This window comes from Pleurodeles waltl, chromosome 1_2, assembly GCF_031143425.1.
Source record: "Pleurodeles waltl isolate 20211129_DDA chromosome 1_2, aPleWal1.hap1.20221129, whole genome shotgun sequence".
NCBI classification, from domain to species: domain Eukaryota; kingdom Metazoa; phylum Chordata; class Amphibia; order Caudata; family Salamandridae; genus Pleurodeles; species Pleurodeles waltl.
Genome location: NC_090437.1, coordinates 1,204,563,241 through 1,204,580,800, shown reverse-complemented (window position 1 = coordinate 1,204,580,800; position 17,560 = coordinate 1,204,563,241).

The window sequence follows — 17,560 nt, the reverse complement described above, 5'->3', positions numbered from 1 at the left end:
ACTTTCTGTGCCTGCTTGTGTCCCCCCTGGTGCCCTACCAAACCCCCCTGGTCTGCCCTCCGAAGTAACGGGTACTTACCTGCTGGTAGACTGGAACCGGGGCACCCCTATTTTCATTGAAGCCTATGTGTTTTGGGCACCACTTTGACCTCTGCACCTGACCGGCCCTGAGCTGCTGGTGTGGTAACTTTGGGGTTGCCTTGAACCCCCAACGTTGGGCTACCTTGGACCCAACTTTGAACCCTGTAAGTGTTTTACTTACCTGTGAACTTAACATTTACTTACCTCCCCCAGGGTGCACTGTGTCCACTTTTAAAATAGCTTATTGCCATTTTTGTAAAAACTGTACATGTTATTGTGATTATTCAAATTTCCTAGAATACCTGAGTGAAATACCTTTCATTTAAAGTATTGTTTGTAAATCTTGAACCTCTGGTTCTTAAAATAAACTAAGAAAATATATTTTTCTATATAAAAACCCATAAGCCTGGAATTTGTCTTTGATTCCTCATTTATTGCCTCTGTGTGTACAACAAATGCTTAACACTACCCTCTGATAAGCCTACTGCTCGACCACACTACCACAAAATAGAGCATTAGATTTATCTCTTTTTGCCACTTTCTTACCTCTAAGGGACTCTGTGCATGCTATTTCTTACTTTGAAATAGTACATACAGAGCCAACTTCCTACAGGCTGTGTATAGTAGTTTCATCCACTGCACAAATCCCGATTCCTGGCCCATGTGCAGCATAACTCTGTACAGGTAATCCCATTCTAGACTGTTGAAAGCTTTCTCTATATCTACTGCCAATATGACTGCCTCCTACCTCCCCAGCCCGTTCGCTTCCATTATACTCAGCATTCTTCATATATTTTGTGCTGTGTTATGACCGGGGATAAAGCCCACTTGGGCAGGGTGTATGATTTGTGGTAGTAGAGGTAGGATTCTGGTGGCAAGGATTTTGATTTGTATCTTATAGTCCGTATTTAGCATAGAGAGCGGTCTATATGCCGTCACATCTGTTGCTTGCTTCCCTGGTTTCAAGAGTGGTATTACTGTAGCTTCTCTAGTGGTTTTGGGAAATTCCCTGACTGCCCAACCTCCTTAAGACATCCAATTGCCAGGGAACTATCTCTGTAGCGCATGTAGCATAAAATTCAATTGGTGTCCCATGTGATCCCGTGGTCTTGCCTTTTGCGAGCTCTTTAATTGCTGCATGGATTTCCTGCGTGGAAATATCCATGCCCAGAGCTTCTGCCTTGTCAATTGTCACCCTGGGGAGCGCTACATCTGCCAGATATTCCTGCTCCTTTGTGTTGTCTAATTGTACTTTACTCGTGTATAGTGTTGTATAGTATTATACAAAGCTGTTGTTAATTTCTCCTTGGGTATATAGAGGTTCCCCCTCTTCAGTGTATATTTCCACTATGGGCATTCCCCGTTTTGACGGATTGGCTAGTCATGCTAGTAGGCAGCTGGGGCAGTCACCTTCAGCATGGGTTTTTTCCACATAGGCCCTATAATCATAAGCGTGGAGCCTCTCAGTCTGTGTTGCCACCTTCTCTCTAGCCTTCCTTACTGTACCACTGGATGCTCAGGACGCCTTTGCTCTACACCCCTTAGGTTGTTCTCTGCTTCCCTGAGTTCCTGCAGTACTGTGTTCCAAATTGCCTGTGCTGCGATAAACAGTGTCCTCTGAGCACTACTTTAAATGCATCCCACTCTACTTGTGGTGAAGTTGCGGTCCCCGCATTATCTGCAAAATAGGAGCGAATTTTCTCTTTAAGGGTGGTCTGGCATGGTGGGTCCTCTAATGTCTTAGGTAATAGTTTCCAAGTGGGAATTCGGGCCACTGCACAGCTCCATCTGATTCAAAACTGGGTTGTGGTCTGATCAGGTTTGAGTGAGATATTCAGTATCCTGTACCTGAGGTAGTTTGTTAGTAGTGCATAAGAACGTGTCAAGTCGCACGTGTAACTCATCCATGTGAGAGAAATAAAAGTAGTCCCGGGCATGGGGGTACTTGTGTCTCCAGAAATCCGCAAGGGTCCAGTGCCTTTGCCATTCCATTAGCCTGAGGTAGTCAACCAGCGGGGGGTGACCTATCCAGGTGGGGATCTGCTATACAATTAAAGTCTCCCCCAATAATTGCGTAATGCAGTAGGTCAGAAGACAGCTTGGGGGATAATTTTGCCAGGAATGAGTGCTGGTCCATGTTTGGCCCATACATATTTACGATGGAGATGTATCTGCTGTTGAGTTTTCCCATGACTGCCACATATCTGCCCTCAGGGTCCAGGACTGAGCTATGATGTTGGAATGGTACTCCCGCCCACACCCAGATCAATGCCTCCCTAGCAAAGGCCGAGTACGTGGTATAATACACTTGTCTCTCCACTGCTGCTGCAGCGCCACCCCATCCTTGGCCATCATATGTATTTCTTGAAGCAGGCCTATGTGGATTCCTCAGTGTTTTAGGTATGATAATATTTTATATCTTTTTTGCTAAGGAGTGTATTCCTGGGCATTCCAGAAGATCATTTTGTAGTTAGTCTCATGTGTCATGTCGGAATAGTAGCCTGTTTGGGTACCTTCTCTGCCCCAGCCCCTAGTATGTCTGAGAGTGAAGCCCAACTCATAAATGCAGTGATCCCCCCAACTAATAAGGACTCCCAAATCCCATTCCCCTGGATAAGAAGAATAACCCCGCCTATCCAAACTTTTACGTAACAGATAATCGCAACTTCCATGTAGGGGAGACTCAACGTAATGGCGCCCTCGGCCAGGCACTCAGGCACCCATCTGCCCTTCCATTTAGCTGGAATGCTATGTTTAGTGGTGAGGTATTGTACGTCGTGCATCATCTTAGGAATTATCCTATTAAGGATGGCAGTACGTGATAAGTAACCCTTCCACCTGGTGGGGGGCCCTCAAAAGCAATAGTGGGATTGTCTTATATATGATCATCTGCTTTCCTAGGAGTCACCGCCGGTAAGATGTCACTTGAGTTTATGGAAACCGAGAAACCAGGGTCTGAATCAGATTCTTCCAGTTCTACTTCATGCTGCTTGGTTGGTATAGATGGTGCAGCGCTGGAGCCACTCAATGACGCCACTGCTGTGACCGCTGTCCTCCTTTCCCTTTGCTTTTCAGTGAGCGTTGGCACCCCTGTCGGCTTTCTGACAGGTTTTCCTCGAGTAGGCTGGGTGCGGGTCCGTGCTGTACGCATCTGGCCTTCCTCACTGGGCTTTGCTCTTGGTTGTATGTCAATCCACAACCAAAGTTCTTGAGGAGTCGTAAAGAATCATGTCCCCATCCTTAGACATGCCAGGAAGTGCATGGAATATGAGATTCCCATTTCTCACAGCCTCTTCTTTGCATCCATAAAGGCTGCCTTTGCCACTGAACCTTGCGGGAGAAATCAGGGAAGATCATAATGCTACTGTTCTCAAGGGTAATGGTGCCCAGCTCTCTGGCCTGTTTCAGGATGTGGTCTTGATCCTCGTTAAACAACAGACGGTCCACCACAGGCCTGGGGGACATCCACGGAGGCAGTGGTCTTGCTGGGACTCAGTCCAAAAAAGGCAGATAGGTCCGTTGGTGCTATCTTGGTGCGCAACCATCCTTCCAGGAATGTGATCAAGTTGCCCCCCTCCAGTCGTTCAGGGATTCTAACTATTCAGATATTGTTGCATCGCAACCTGTTTTCTGCATCGTTAACTTTGGCCTACAATGCTTTCATGCACGTTTCCTGCGCGGTGAGTTGAGCATAGTGCAGCTGTCAGCTCTGGGGTGACCTCCGACATAGCTCTCTCGTTGGTGCAAATCTTTCAGCCAGGCGTCTATGGTCGTCTCGCAGTAGCACTAGGTCTGAGCTCAGAGAATCTATTTTAGTTTCTGAGGCTTCTTGTGAGGCTGTGATCGCCTGCAATATGTTATGGAATGACGGGTGTCACTGAGTCCAAGTTTTCGGGAGCGGCTTCGTCCCAATGTGTCCCACCAGGGAGTGCCTTACAGGACATGCCGTTAGTTTCCATTGTGCGCCTGCGGGAATACTTGCCCATGGTCTTGGTATGTTAATGAGGATCTGCCCTCAGCTTTCAGCAGGTTTCCATCCCTATGTTAAGGGTCTGCATCAGTCCAATGGATTTGGCTTCTGTGCCTGCTGTCCAGTAGGCCTCTGGTCAACTCGCTTGTGGTTATCAGGCCTCTTGTGGTCATCTCAACTGCCTTCTGTTGCCTCACAGCTGGTGAGGTTCAAGTTGGTGCGCTAGTGTGCTTCACCCTGGTCTAGGCCTCTAGGTGTGTGAGGTCAACACTCTTGCTGTTGGGTCTTTGCTACTGCCACTCAGCCTTCACCCTTCTGTTAGCCATAGCCTGGTTCATGTCACTCTCCGTTCCAGTGCAAGCGGGTGTTCTCCTCTGACGGTCTCTGTTCTCCTGGGCAGCCACCATCTCGTTATAGGCCTCTAGATGTGTGGGTGTGCCTGGCTTGGCTTCTAGTGATTCCCACAGCTGTATTGTGGCTCAGTCTGTGTCTCCCGCTCTGCAAGATAGCTCTAATGCTTCTGGGTAGCAAGTCCAGTGCCAATGCATCACTTATCAACCCTCCCAGGGCTTTAGTATTTACCCCGATAGCTGCTCAGGTAACTGCCCTCACATGCGGCTTCACAAATTCAGCTGCCCCCCATCACCAGGCCCTCGGTTGGCGCTTCCCTTGTCCTGGCCGCCCATCCCGGATGGAGCATCACCCTCGCTGCTGGGGTCTCTGCTATTGCCGCACAGCCTTCGCCCTTCTGTTGGCCATATCAAGGTGCATGTCATTCACCGCTTCCGCGCCAGTGGGTGTACTCCTCTGTTGGGTCCCCTCACCAACTACTTTGTTATCACGAGAAAAAAACAATCCAATAATTAAATGGTCCCTCCTGCACTAACAAGGGGATACATTTTTAATCTATTGCAAAATGTACCCAACACTGGGGATGAGAGAGGAATAAAAATGCTGAATGATGCAAACTCTGACCCCAAGGCAATGATGTGACTAATATTGTTTGAATATTGGTCCAATGATTGAAAGATGTACCTCACTGGCCACCGTAACAAAGAATGGTACACTGCACAAGCCTTCACAGAACTGTGCAGAGTAAATAATGGACTGAGTATATTTAATCTATTGCTAAATAATTACTAGATTGTTATACCTAGAACCCATCAGGCAAACAAAATACAATTAGCCCACAATGCAAAAGCATGACTATGACAAAAAGTATGAAGAATACCAGATACTAAAGTAGAGAAAATTGTGATGTCTACTTTGTCAAGCCAGTATGGCAGGAGCCTGACCTGCTTCCATTGTATCCAAAGATGCCTGCGCTGTACCCTGGTCAGAAGTCAATACTGACATTTTAATTTAACTCAAAGGCCAAGAATCATAGGTATTTATGTGCCCATTGTTGGAAATTGTGTGATGCACAGTATTCAATCTTGTCAAATCGAAGTTTGAATACCTTTTAGCTACATAGAGGTTGCTGATGCCCCTCAAGATGGACAATGAACACTCTTTTAATGGAGTTGGATTTCAGAAGGATCTGAGAGCACTGAAAATAGAACATCACAGGATCACCCCATGCTGGCCTTGTGTAAATGGGTAAGTGATGTATGTGCACATTGAACCAGATACTGTGTATCGACTTCAGACAAGGCAAAAATACTGAATGAATAATTCTGTACTTTCTCTGGGTTTACTGCAACATACCCCAATTTAACCATAAAGTGAACACTGGCATCAATTGTCTTTCACCACGCTCTACAATAGACAATGCCAGTGGCACAACACTGGTCCCCACAAAGTCTTTATTCTGCTTCTGGACTAGACAAATGGTAAACAAACAATGGCAAAGCTAGTCAGACACCAAGAGCTAAACAATCTGAGATCACCACTGCTGCCACCTTACTTGTACCTGAAAACCGGAGGACAGTTCAAAACACTATTTGAGTGTGATCCCTGGACAGTGATAGTGCTTATATCAACAATGATAATGACCATGAGAAGATGTCAGCAAGGAACACGTAATTTCTCCACGTTTGTGAGAGACTATACATCCATTTTACTGTCTGAAGCTGATGAGATTCCAATTGGCTGTCTGAGGATGCCCCTGAGTAGGAACAACTACGACCAAGTCAGCATACACACTGTCAAGATATGAAACTCAAGCAGTGGGGAGGTCATAGGTCATGGATACTGCAAGTTCTTTACTCTTTTCACAGGAGGAAATGCCCAACTAGGGCTGTACAGGATGTTCCCTAAATAACATACAAACTTGGGACATAATTTTACTGCAAATGTTACATTGATATTATCAATGATGTTATCAAAGATGTCATGAGTGATGTAATATATGGGGTAATTAGCAGTGCACCACAAGGGTGTGAGTTATAGTTACCTTAGGGCCCGAGTTATAGTTACTCAAGCTAACCATAACTATAACTGCTGAATTTCAATGGTTTTGAGCGAGTAAATTCAGATTCTAACTAGGATGTACCTGTAACCTTTGTTTTTTTAAGTGAATTTTTATGTTTTTTAAAAATTCTATTTCCTAACTATGACGGCCTTTGTTTTTTTCAGTGAATTTTATTTTTTTTAACATAAAGTAATTTTAATAACTATATGTTAATGCAACCACTGCTGCACAAGGTCCTTTGGCTGTGCGCGGTGGGTGGCTTGGCATATGGCCTGGCCTGAGTCCAGGCAGTGCAGCCAACCGACTATAACTACCCAACCTCGCGCCTCACATGGCATTTGGCAGTGCGTAGCATGGTTTGGCTGCAGGGTCTGGCATGCAGCCAGGACCTGCAGCCAACCCCATATAACCACCTAACCCTGCACGCATAATCTCTGAGTGGGTCTGCGAGTAACTCAGTGGATCTCAGTGGATCTGTCAGTGGGTGTATGGGTCTCTCAGTGGGTCTGTGAGTGGGTGCGTGAGCCTGAGAGTGGATGTGTTAGTGGATGCATGACTCTTTCAGTGAGTCTGTGAGTGGATGCATGAATGTCTGAGTGGGTCTGTGAGTAAGTGCGCTGGTGGACTACAACTGCCGAGACTGCCAGGCTGTCGACTGGCGGTGCCGGCGGTCCAACCATGGCATTTTCGCCACTGTCGTAATGTTGTGGTCAGACAGCCGCTTTAGTGGCCGTCCGACCGCAACCATGACCCTGGCGGTTTGGTGACCGCCAGGGACATAATGAGGCCCTATGTGTTCAATAGGCCTAAAGATACTATTATACAATGTGTGACACCAATATTGGAGAGGATTTCTTCTTTGAAAGTAGTTATATCTGAACTGAAGAATGTTCTAGTTTCTAATAATGTTCATTGCAATTCAGGAAGTGGTGAGGACGATAGGCACAGAAGCCCCTGGTAAGGTAAGAGCAGTAATTCCTTCTCCTAACTCTCTGTTCCTGAGTGCCCAAATGAAAACTTGCCCCCTAGGCTTTGATGCATTGGTCAAAGGCCTTCATTCTCCTCAGGAGAGTTCGTTTTTAACCACTCAGGAGATTGGAGGTCAGCAAATAATATAAATGCCCCAAAAGTCTCCAACTGTTTGTTAGGAAAGGGGGTCCAAGAGCAGGTATTGGAGCAGTGTAATTATAGTATGAAAATTATAGTGTTGCTGCTACTCGTTCGCTTGGTTGCAGAGCCCTGATTCATATAGCTAAAAAGCTGGAGGTAGTACCCATCCCTATTGACCACACAGGAATCCAAATATTATGGGTTGTAGCTTCCTGTGATGCCCATTTCTTCCTTGTGAATTTTTATAATGCAGTTTGGGATTTGGGTTGTCAAACTGCGGTTTTGTTTCAGGTTATCTCAGTTCTAGAAAGTAGGTCCTTGCCCAACTAAAGATATTTAATATACTATTGGATGGCGATTTTAATGCCAAGTTAGGAATATCTGACATTGGATTTAATCCCTTTAATAGGGGTGATTCGCCTGTTAATCTGACAGTATTGAATCAAAGGGGGCACAAGCTGGCCAAGGCCTTGAGAGGAGCAGGTTTTCATAATGTAATGCAGAAAGGGGAATCTAGGATCTTGCCCACATTCATAGGGAGAGACCAGGGGACGACAATCAATTGTGTGTTTTATCTCCAGAAGCCTCTTGAATTTTGTGAGCCCGGGGTTGTGCATAATGTTGTTTTTAGTGATCATAACCCTATAGAAAAAAGTATTGTCATTCCAGTAATAACTAGCAAGAATGTTGCAATGGGTTTAATCGGCCTAAAGACTAAAGATAAGGGGATGCGGGTGCAGTGGCGGAAACTTCCAACTGCCGCCTTATTTGAGATTATTTTCAAAACGAATCTCCTCCTCTTTCAGGATTCTCTTTTAGAGGAGAATGTACCCCTCCCCTCGCTGTAATTTTGGAGGCTCATACCCAATTGGCTGGTTCAATAAATTGTATTATGAGTGACATGTCAAGGAGTAGACCTGCTGTCTAACTTGGTTTGTTTGACAAAACCTGTAGGGTGGCCAATAGGCATTTAAGGGAGGTGCTAAATACTAGGCCACGTAATCAAGCGCTTGTTACTGAGGCAAGAAAGAACTACAAGTTAGCAATGAAGAAGTGCAAAGCGGCTTCTTGTGAGCATTTGTTGACCACTTGTGTTTTAGGGGATTCTAGTGGCTTTTGGTCTGTCATGAATGGAAGACAGCCTACTTTGACCATTCTAGATGACATAGGTTCTTCTATTAGGCCTGAGCATTGGGTGTCCTATTTTAAAATGGGTTACGAGTTAAGGGCTGATGTTGGGCAGTTAGAAAAGGAGGTCAATTGTATCCCCTAGAAATTAGGTTTAATTTGGGTGAGGTAAACAGGGCAATTCGGTGTAGTCCATCCCATAAAGCTCTGAGCCCAGACGGAATTCCAGTGGATTTAATTAAGGCGGAAATCAATGTTTGGGTACCTGTTTTAACAAATGTACTAAATGCTGTGGTGAAGGTAGGACTTCCCCTGACTTGGAAAGCATTGGTACTAGTCCCTGCGTTTAAAAAAGGGAATAGGCAAGATCATGTATGATACAGACCCATTAGCCTGCTCAATTAAATCGTGAAGTTAGCCAGACGCATTATCTTGGGGCATGTGGAAACATGGGTCATGGTTGCATAATATGTTGTGTCCCGTCCAATATGGGTTTAGGGAGGTATAGGCACAATGGAGCAGTGCCTCAATCTAAACCTTTTGATTGGGAAATATGTATACGCCAAGCAGTCCTTGTTTTTGGCATTCATGGACCTACGTAGTGCCTTCGATTGAGTGAATAGGTTGAAATTTGGAACCGGCTGAGGGGGCTTACGATTACCTGACCAATTGATAAACTGTTTAAAGGCCCTGCACTTGGACATAAATAAGTCAGTGAGATATGGCTCAGGAGGTGAATGCAGAGTAGTCTGCCTTGCCTTGAGGGGCTAGACAAGGGTTTATGTTGGCTCCACTTCTTTTTTACTGTATATTAATGACCTGAAGACGCATTTGATTGCTCATGGGAACAATCTGCCTGTGGTAAAGTCAACGCCAGTGGCTTCTTTACTTTGTGCGGATGATGCCATATTGCTGGCACGTACGGCAAATGGGCTTAAGCTACTGGTTGACCTTTTTATTGATGTTATGGAGGACCTGGACTTAGAGGTGAACAGTAGCAAAACGCATTATATGGTATGTGGGAGGAAATTCCCTAAGAATAGAGTAATTACTATTAAGGGAAGTAGTGCTTCCAGGCTGCCGGAGTTTCCTTATTTGGAGATTACATATGATTACCAGAATAATTGGTTGGCCGGTATATCTAAGCGATGCTCCCATTTTTCCTTGGCTTGATTTGCTAAGACAATAGGAAATAAGCCCATTGCCCCTCAATTGCAAGTCTATAGGATGAAATGTCTTCCAGTGCTCCTGTATGGATCTGCCATTTGGGGCTTTCGGAAATGTAGGTCTATACAGCATGAGGAGGATTGGTTTTGCAGAAAGCTGATGGGTCTTCCCCCTAATACTTCAATGTTCTTTGTCCATGAGGAGCTGGGTCTTGATTATGTAGAGGATCTTGTAAGGGTGGCTCCAGTTTTATTGTGGATCTCAGTATGGTCCGGCGAACATACGGGGTTCAACAGAGATGTGATAGAGGACTGTTTCAGCTGTATGTATGGTCATACAATACCATGGCGGAACTACATTAAATCCGAGGTGAGATCCCTGGATTACCAAGATGTATTTTTTAAACCTCATCTCCTTACTGAAGGCGATAGAAAATCAGTAAAGGGGTGATTTTGTAGGTACCTATCTGAAAAAAAGGGATTCTGAAGTAATTTTGAGATCATCAACCTAGATCGATTTTATCCATACAAACAGCTGCTGGCCCCAAGCCTCATCTTTCTGCAAAGAATTCATGGGAAAGGTCACTTCTAACTAAATTTAGGCTGTGGTCTATTTGGTCACTTATTTGTTTACCACCTGATCAGTTTGATCCCCATAAGGTGGAACTTTGCCCCTGGGATGGCTGTTCCCTAAAGTCATTGGAGCATTTAATGTTGTCTTGTCAATTTTATGAATTTTTACAATATAAATTTTCAATGCCGATTCTAAGATCTAGGGGCTTTCGGCAGTTTCGTCTGGTATTTTTTTTCATCTGAAGTTATTGCCGGATACTGTAACAATATTGGCTGTCTCCTCCTTTCTGAAAGGGGCATACATGGGAATAAGATTTTGAATGCTTAGTATCCAAATATGGTCTTTGTAGGACTGTTCTTGAGCGGGTATGAGGGAAGGCTTAGGCCCTAATTACAACATTGGCGGTAACTGCTGCCTATCACCACAGCGATGGCTGCCAACATACTGCCGCCGTGGCTACCAGCCATCTACGCGTATCATGACCGCCAACGGTATACTGCCAGAATGCTGGCAGAACACCGCCGACTGTCATGGCGACGGACGACAGTAAGGCGGTGCTGCTGACAGCAGCACCGCCACGACAGCAAAACACTGCCGACCGTATCATGACCAATGATACAGCCTTGTGGTGTTTTGCTGGCGGATTTCTGCTGCTGACAGCAGCGCTGTGGACTGTCTCCAGCCGGAGGACCCCCTGCAAGCAGGTAAGTCGGGTTCTCCGACCGGAGAGGGGAGTGGGGGGTGTTGTGTGTATGTTTTGGAATGCATGCATGCGGGTGTGAGTCACGTTGAATGCATGCGTGAATGAGTGATTGTGAGTGTTGTGAATGCATGTGTGTGACAAGGTATGTTGGTGTGTGTTGCGGTGTGTGTGTATGTATATGGGTGCCCATGCGGGTGTGTATATGTGCGGGGGGCAGGAGAGGGAGGGTGGGGGAGGACTCTGGGAATGGGGAGGGGGGCAGGGGAGACCCCTATCAGTGCCAGGGAAGGTATTCCCTGGCACTGATAGTGCCCACCACCATGGTTTTTGTGGCAGTAAGTTTGACACGAAAACTATGGGTGTAGGCCGGGTCGTAATCCCGAGGGTAGGATTGTGACGGCAGCCAGGCTGGAGACGGAAGTCTCCAGCCCAGCGGCCGTTACCACCCTGACGGTCGGTGTGTTAAAGTGGCAGTCTTTGCTGACGGTTACCGCCAGAGACAAAATCCAATTTTTTTTACCGCCATCCTGTTGGCGGTTTTAACGCCGCTTTAATACCGACCGCCAGGGTTGTAATGAGGGCCTTAGTGTCTTTTATTTGCAGTTTTGCATTTGTGTGACTGTGATGTATTTTGTAAAAGAAATTTGTATGGTACTTAAAAAGTAGGTGGACAGAGTGCCCTTTTACATTTAGGTGCTCATTCCGAGTTTGGCAGTCATTACCGAAGACCTCTGTGCAAACGGCAGCCGATACACCGCCAGAGATGGTGGAGTGAAGCCCGTTGCATTATGAGTGATCCACACAACACCACCAAAAATAGACCGAAAAAACAACACCGTCGGCCCAAACGAGGGTATGAAGGAGGCGGCTGCACCACCACCCCCGCCACGCCTAGCAAATTCCACCTGCCAAATTACGAATCACAAACCAGCATCGCGGAAACCAACACAGTGGTAATCCATTAGCGGATCCAAACCGCCAAGGGAAAAAAAGTAGCCACCACCGCAGCAACACTGCACCAGATGGGATAATACCAATAGTAACACCTGAAACACATACACACACCTGTCCACAGAACTACAAAACACACACCCCCACACATACCCTGAACCCTTTGCAAATAGAAACCCTGACAGAACGATAGAAGAGCAGACTGAAAGGAGGCACTGCACATAGATACCACAAGCAACATCATACTAAGCATGCATCACACAACACTGCACACAAACACCACAGAGCACACGCACATACCATTACACACATTCACAACTACAAACAGCACACCCAGAATCCCTGCACACCATACACCCCTACCTACAACACACCCACCATGGCACCACAAAAAAAACCAGATTCACAGAAGAGGAGCTCAGGGTAATGGTTGAAGTAATAGTCAAAGTGGAGCCGCAACTGTTTGGAGCGCTGGTCCAGCAGACATCCATAGCCCAGAAGAACGACTTATGGCAGAGGATAGTCAACAGGGTGAATGCAGTGGGGAACCATCCACACACAAGGTACGGGCCATGGCTTCCAGGCACCAAGTGGCCGTCATGAGGACTGGTGGAGGACCCCCACCACCTCCCCCAGAAATGACATTGTGGGAGGAGAGGGTCCTGGCCGTACCACATCCGGAAGGGATGACGTGAATTGCTACTGGACTGGACACTGGTAAGTCCACAGTACCACTGGCCACCATGTCCCTGTGCACAGCATGTACCCCCACCACCTTCTCACCCCCTCACACCACCCGAACATGCACAAACCCACTATTGGCCCTATACCCAACCTTGCATGCCACAACTCCCTTCTGACGCCATCCCCTCACAGTCCAAACTAGTGCATGTATGCCTCACACAGCAGAAAGTACCACACCTACCACAATGCAACACTCCCTACCCTTGCCTGACTGCTACGTCCATATCACATCTCTGCAATTGCACGTTAAACCATGTCACTCCCCATCACCAATATGTGGTAGGAATGCACATCAGTACATGGCATTGACAGTAGCAAGACAAATGTAAACTGTACTCCAACCTTCCACTGATGGGAACACAAGCAGTGGACTGGAAACTGTCAATGCCATTACTGCCCTGCAAATACAGTGAATGAGGGAATACACACAGCAGAAGAGCCCAGTGACAGGAAGCCCAGGCCTGGATGCAGCACTAATTGGGGAGGATTCACATGCAAGTCTGGATTCGGACAATGAACCTGGCCCATCAGGCAGGAGTGGTCAGTCCACCACCACCAACCTCACCCTGCCCACAACTCAAACCACCTCCCATGTGGCAGCCAGTGCACAGCAGAGCCCACTTTCCTATACCGGTGTCTCAAGGTGACATCAATCATCAGTTTGCCCCACAGGTCAGAGGCAGGAGTCAACGGTGCAAACCCAAGACAATTCCGGTCCTGGTGTCAGTCGGAGGGTACACACTGCACCAGGGGCACAGGCACGGGAGGCAAGGGCCAGTAGGAGACCTATAGTGGGACAAGGGACGAGGCAGGTACAGGACACGAAGCCGTCTCCAGGGTCCTGGGAGCCTACCAGCAAACCCAGGACCAGTTGGGCCAGCTACTCACCACCTTGCAGTACACACAAAGGCTGCAGGAGGAATACTACCAGGAGGCCAGGCAGCAGTTGCAGGCACACAATGCCACCATGGCCTCCATATTAGGGAAGTAATTTAACTGCATACTGCGGACATTCTCCACCCAACAGCAGGCCCCTTCCAGTAGTTAGTCAACAACACTGCCCTCTGGTGTTTCCCCTGCTCCTCCACCCAGCAAACACAAATCCACCCTTTCCAGTGCCAAGGTCACCCCTCCCAAGCCCAAGCAGAAACGTGCCCCTTCACATCCAAATCTCCCCCACCACCCCCACACTCCTGAGGTGCCTGCCTGTCCCATTTCTGCCCCTATGAAGTGGAGGCCTATTTTCAATCAGGGGCCCATATTAATGGACAATGGCCCTTATTACAACATTGGCAGTAAAAGCCGCTTACCGCTGTGCAGAAGACCACCAACACACCGCTGCGGCAGCGGAATTCCGCCACGGTCATTATGACCCACTGCTCGGAATCCGCCAAAATTCAGACACCCACACAAGTCGGCCACAACAAAGGTCAGTGATAAACTGGCGAAAACAAAACCTCCTCCGTCACCCCAACAGAAATACGCCCACACTATCACAACCCACAAATCCACGCAGCGGTCTTTCAACCGCGGTATTCCATTGGCGGTACACACCACCGAACTCAAAATACACATACATCTCCAAAACACCACCACATTGGACAATTCGAAATACACACACCTGATACACATACACACACCACACCCACACACTCAATACAATATAAAACACACACCCACATCACCAACAAACCCTTATGTCAACAATTGCAACAGAAGGCCAGAGAGAGACACCACCAGAAAGAATAATAGCATCCACAGGCACACAATACCATCACCCACATAACTTCCACGCACCTCACACAACACACCACTACATATCACCCCACTTATCACTACACACACCACCCCACACATCACCCACACCACCCCATGGCACCGCAAAGACACCCCAGGTTCTCGGAGGAGGAGCTCAGGGTCATGGTGGAGGAAATCGTCCGGATAGAGCCACAGCTATTCGGATCACAGGTGCAGCACACCTCTATAGCTAGGAAGATGGAGCTATGGCGTATAATAGTGGACAGGGTCAATGCAGTGGGACAGCACCCAAGAAATAGGGATGACATCAGGAAGAGGTGGAACAACCTACAGGGAAGGTGCGTTCCGTGCTCTCAAGACACCACCTTGCGGTTCAGAGGACAGGCGGCGGACCCCCACCTCCTCCCCCACAACTAACAACATGGGAGGAGCAGGTCTTGGCGATTCTGCATCCTGAGGGCCTCGCAGGAGTAGATGGAGGAATGGACTCTGGTAAGTCAAATATTAACTATTACATCCCCCACCCTACCTGCATGCTATCACATGCCCCCTCCCACCCCCCCACCCCCATCACTCCAACTCCTCACAAATGTCCCACTATCACAACCCACCCATCCCAACACCAAGCCCTGCATGCAACTACAAAGCATGGACACCCATCATCAATGCATGGCCACTGCACATACCCACACACACCCCCAAAAAATGATCACACAAGGTCCCACACAAGAATGCAAGCACTTGGATACACGGTCACCCACCCATTGCACACCATGCCACACACAGATGTAATAAACATCCTTTTATACCCCTGCAGGACCCCTACCCAACGTCACCGAACAGGAGGGTCCACACATGTCCACACCACCATCAGGAGAGGCCCACAGGGATGACAGCAGCTCTGTCCAACTGGATCTAGATGACCAGCCCGGCCCATCGGGGACCTCTGGACAGTCGGTTCCCCTGACACAGTCACAGGCCACCACAGAGCTTCCCCCCTCTGGAAACACCAGCACAGCACAGCACCCACCCAGTGGGCCCATACCTCTGTCCCCAGGACACGTCAATCAGCAGTGTGTTCACCACTACAGGGAACCCAGGCTAACCCACCACCCCAACAACAACAGGGACCTGGGGACAGTGGCAGTGGGCACACGGTCCAGGGGACGGAGGCCCAGGAACACAGGGGAACTGGGAGGGCTGCTGTGCGACGGGGGAGGACAGGCCAAGGGAACCCACTCTCCACGAGGCCCTCTCCAACATCATGGGAACCTACCACCATTCCCAGGAGACAATGGCAACGGTACTGGCCAAATTTCAGGAGACCCAGCGCCTGCAGGAGGAACAGTATTTGGGCTTCAGGGAGGAACTCAGATCCATCAATTCCACCCTGGGCACCATCGTAGGGGTGCTGAAGGAAGTACTCAACACCAGGAGGGACACTGTGGCACAAGAAGGGGCCCCTGACACTAGCCTGGACGATGAACTGCCCACTACCTCTGCCGGCGCTAGTGGACAGGAGGCACCGCCACAGGACCACCACACCAGCACCCCACCCCCTGCAGAGGGTGAACCACTCCGCAAACGGTCCCTGAGATCCAGGACAAACACAGAGAACGATGCCAAGACCCCCGCCAAGAAATGAGACCACCCTGAATGTCATTCTTCTGTCCCACTTTGTCACCCTGTCCATCCTCAAACTGCCCCAGCTCCACTTCCTATGCCCATTTGGGCAACGCACCTTTGAGACTAATAGACTGGACTCTGCCATGGACATTCCTCCACCATCACCCCTCACCATTTTACAGCACCCTCCAATATTGAGCACTTAAATAAACACCCTTGAAGCACAAAACAATCTGGAGTCAGTCTGTGATTTTGAAATAGTGTATTAGCAATTGCAGTGTCAAAATGCTCTTTCAAATGTAATGTCAACATACCTATGTCACACAGCTCTTGTCCATGAGGAAACAAAGCAGATGTCACACAGTGGGACCCACATCTGTAAAATCGTAAGGGAAAGTGACAACTCAGTGACCACACACTGGGTGAAAAGGACAGACAGTAGAGAGGTAGTAGTGTTAAAGTACATGTAGTAAGCATGTTTGTATTCTTACCTGTGTCTCACTGGAAATATTGCAGGATCACTGAGTTCCTGTTGTCCATGTCCTCTTCTTCTGCTTCCTCGTCTTCACTGTCCACAGGCTCCACAGCTGCAACAACACCGCCATCTGGACCATCCTCCTGCAGAAAAGGCACCTGTCATTGCAAAGCTAAATTGTGAAGCATACAGCAGGCCACAATGATCTGGCACACCTTCTTTGGTGAGTAGAATAATAGGGATCCACCTGTCATATGGAGGCACCTGAACCTGGCCTTCATGAGCCCGAGGGTCCGCTCTAAAATCCGCTGAGTACGCCTATGGGCCTCATTGTAGCGTTCCTCTGCTCTTGTCCTGGGATTCCTCACTGGGGTCAGTAGCCATGACAGGTTGGGGTAACCAGAGTTACCTGCAAATGGCGAGGGACAACTGTTAGACGCACACTAACCTATAGGGCTATCCCCAGACCCAGACAACCATTCCCACTGACTTGCTTCCAGGTGCTCACCTAATAGCCACACAGGGTGCCTCTGGAGTTGACCCATTACATAAGGGATGCTGCTATTCCGCAGGATGTAAGCGTCATGCACTGAGCCAGGGAATTTGGCATTCACATGGGAGATGTACTGGTCGGCCAAACACATATTCTGCACATTCATGGAATGATAACTCTTCCGGTTTCTGCACACCTGTTCACTCCTGCCGGGGGGCCAAGGCCACATGTGTCCCATCAATGGCACCTATGATGTTGGGGATATGTCCCAGGGCATAGAAGTCACCTTTCACTGTAGGCAAATCCTCCACCTGAGGAAAAACGATGTAGCTCCGCATGTGTTTCAGCAGGGCAGACAACACTCTGGA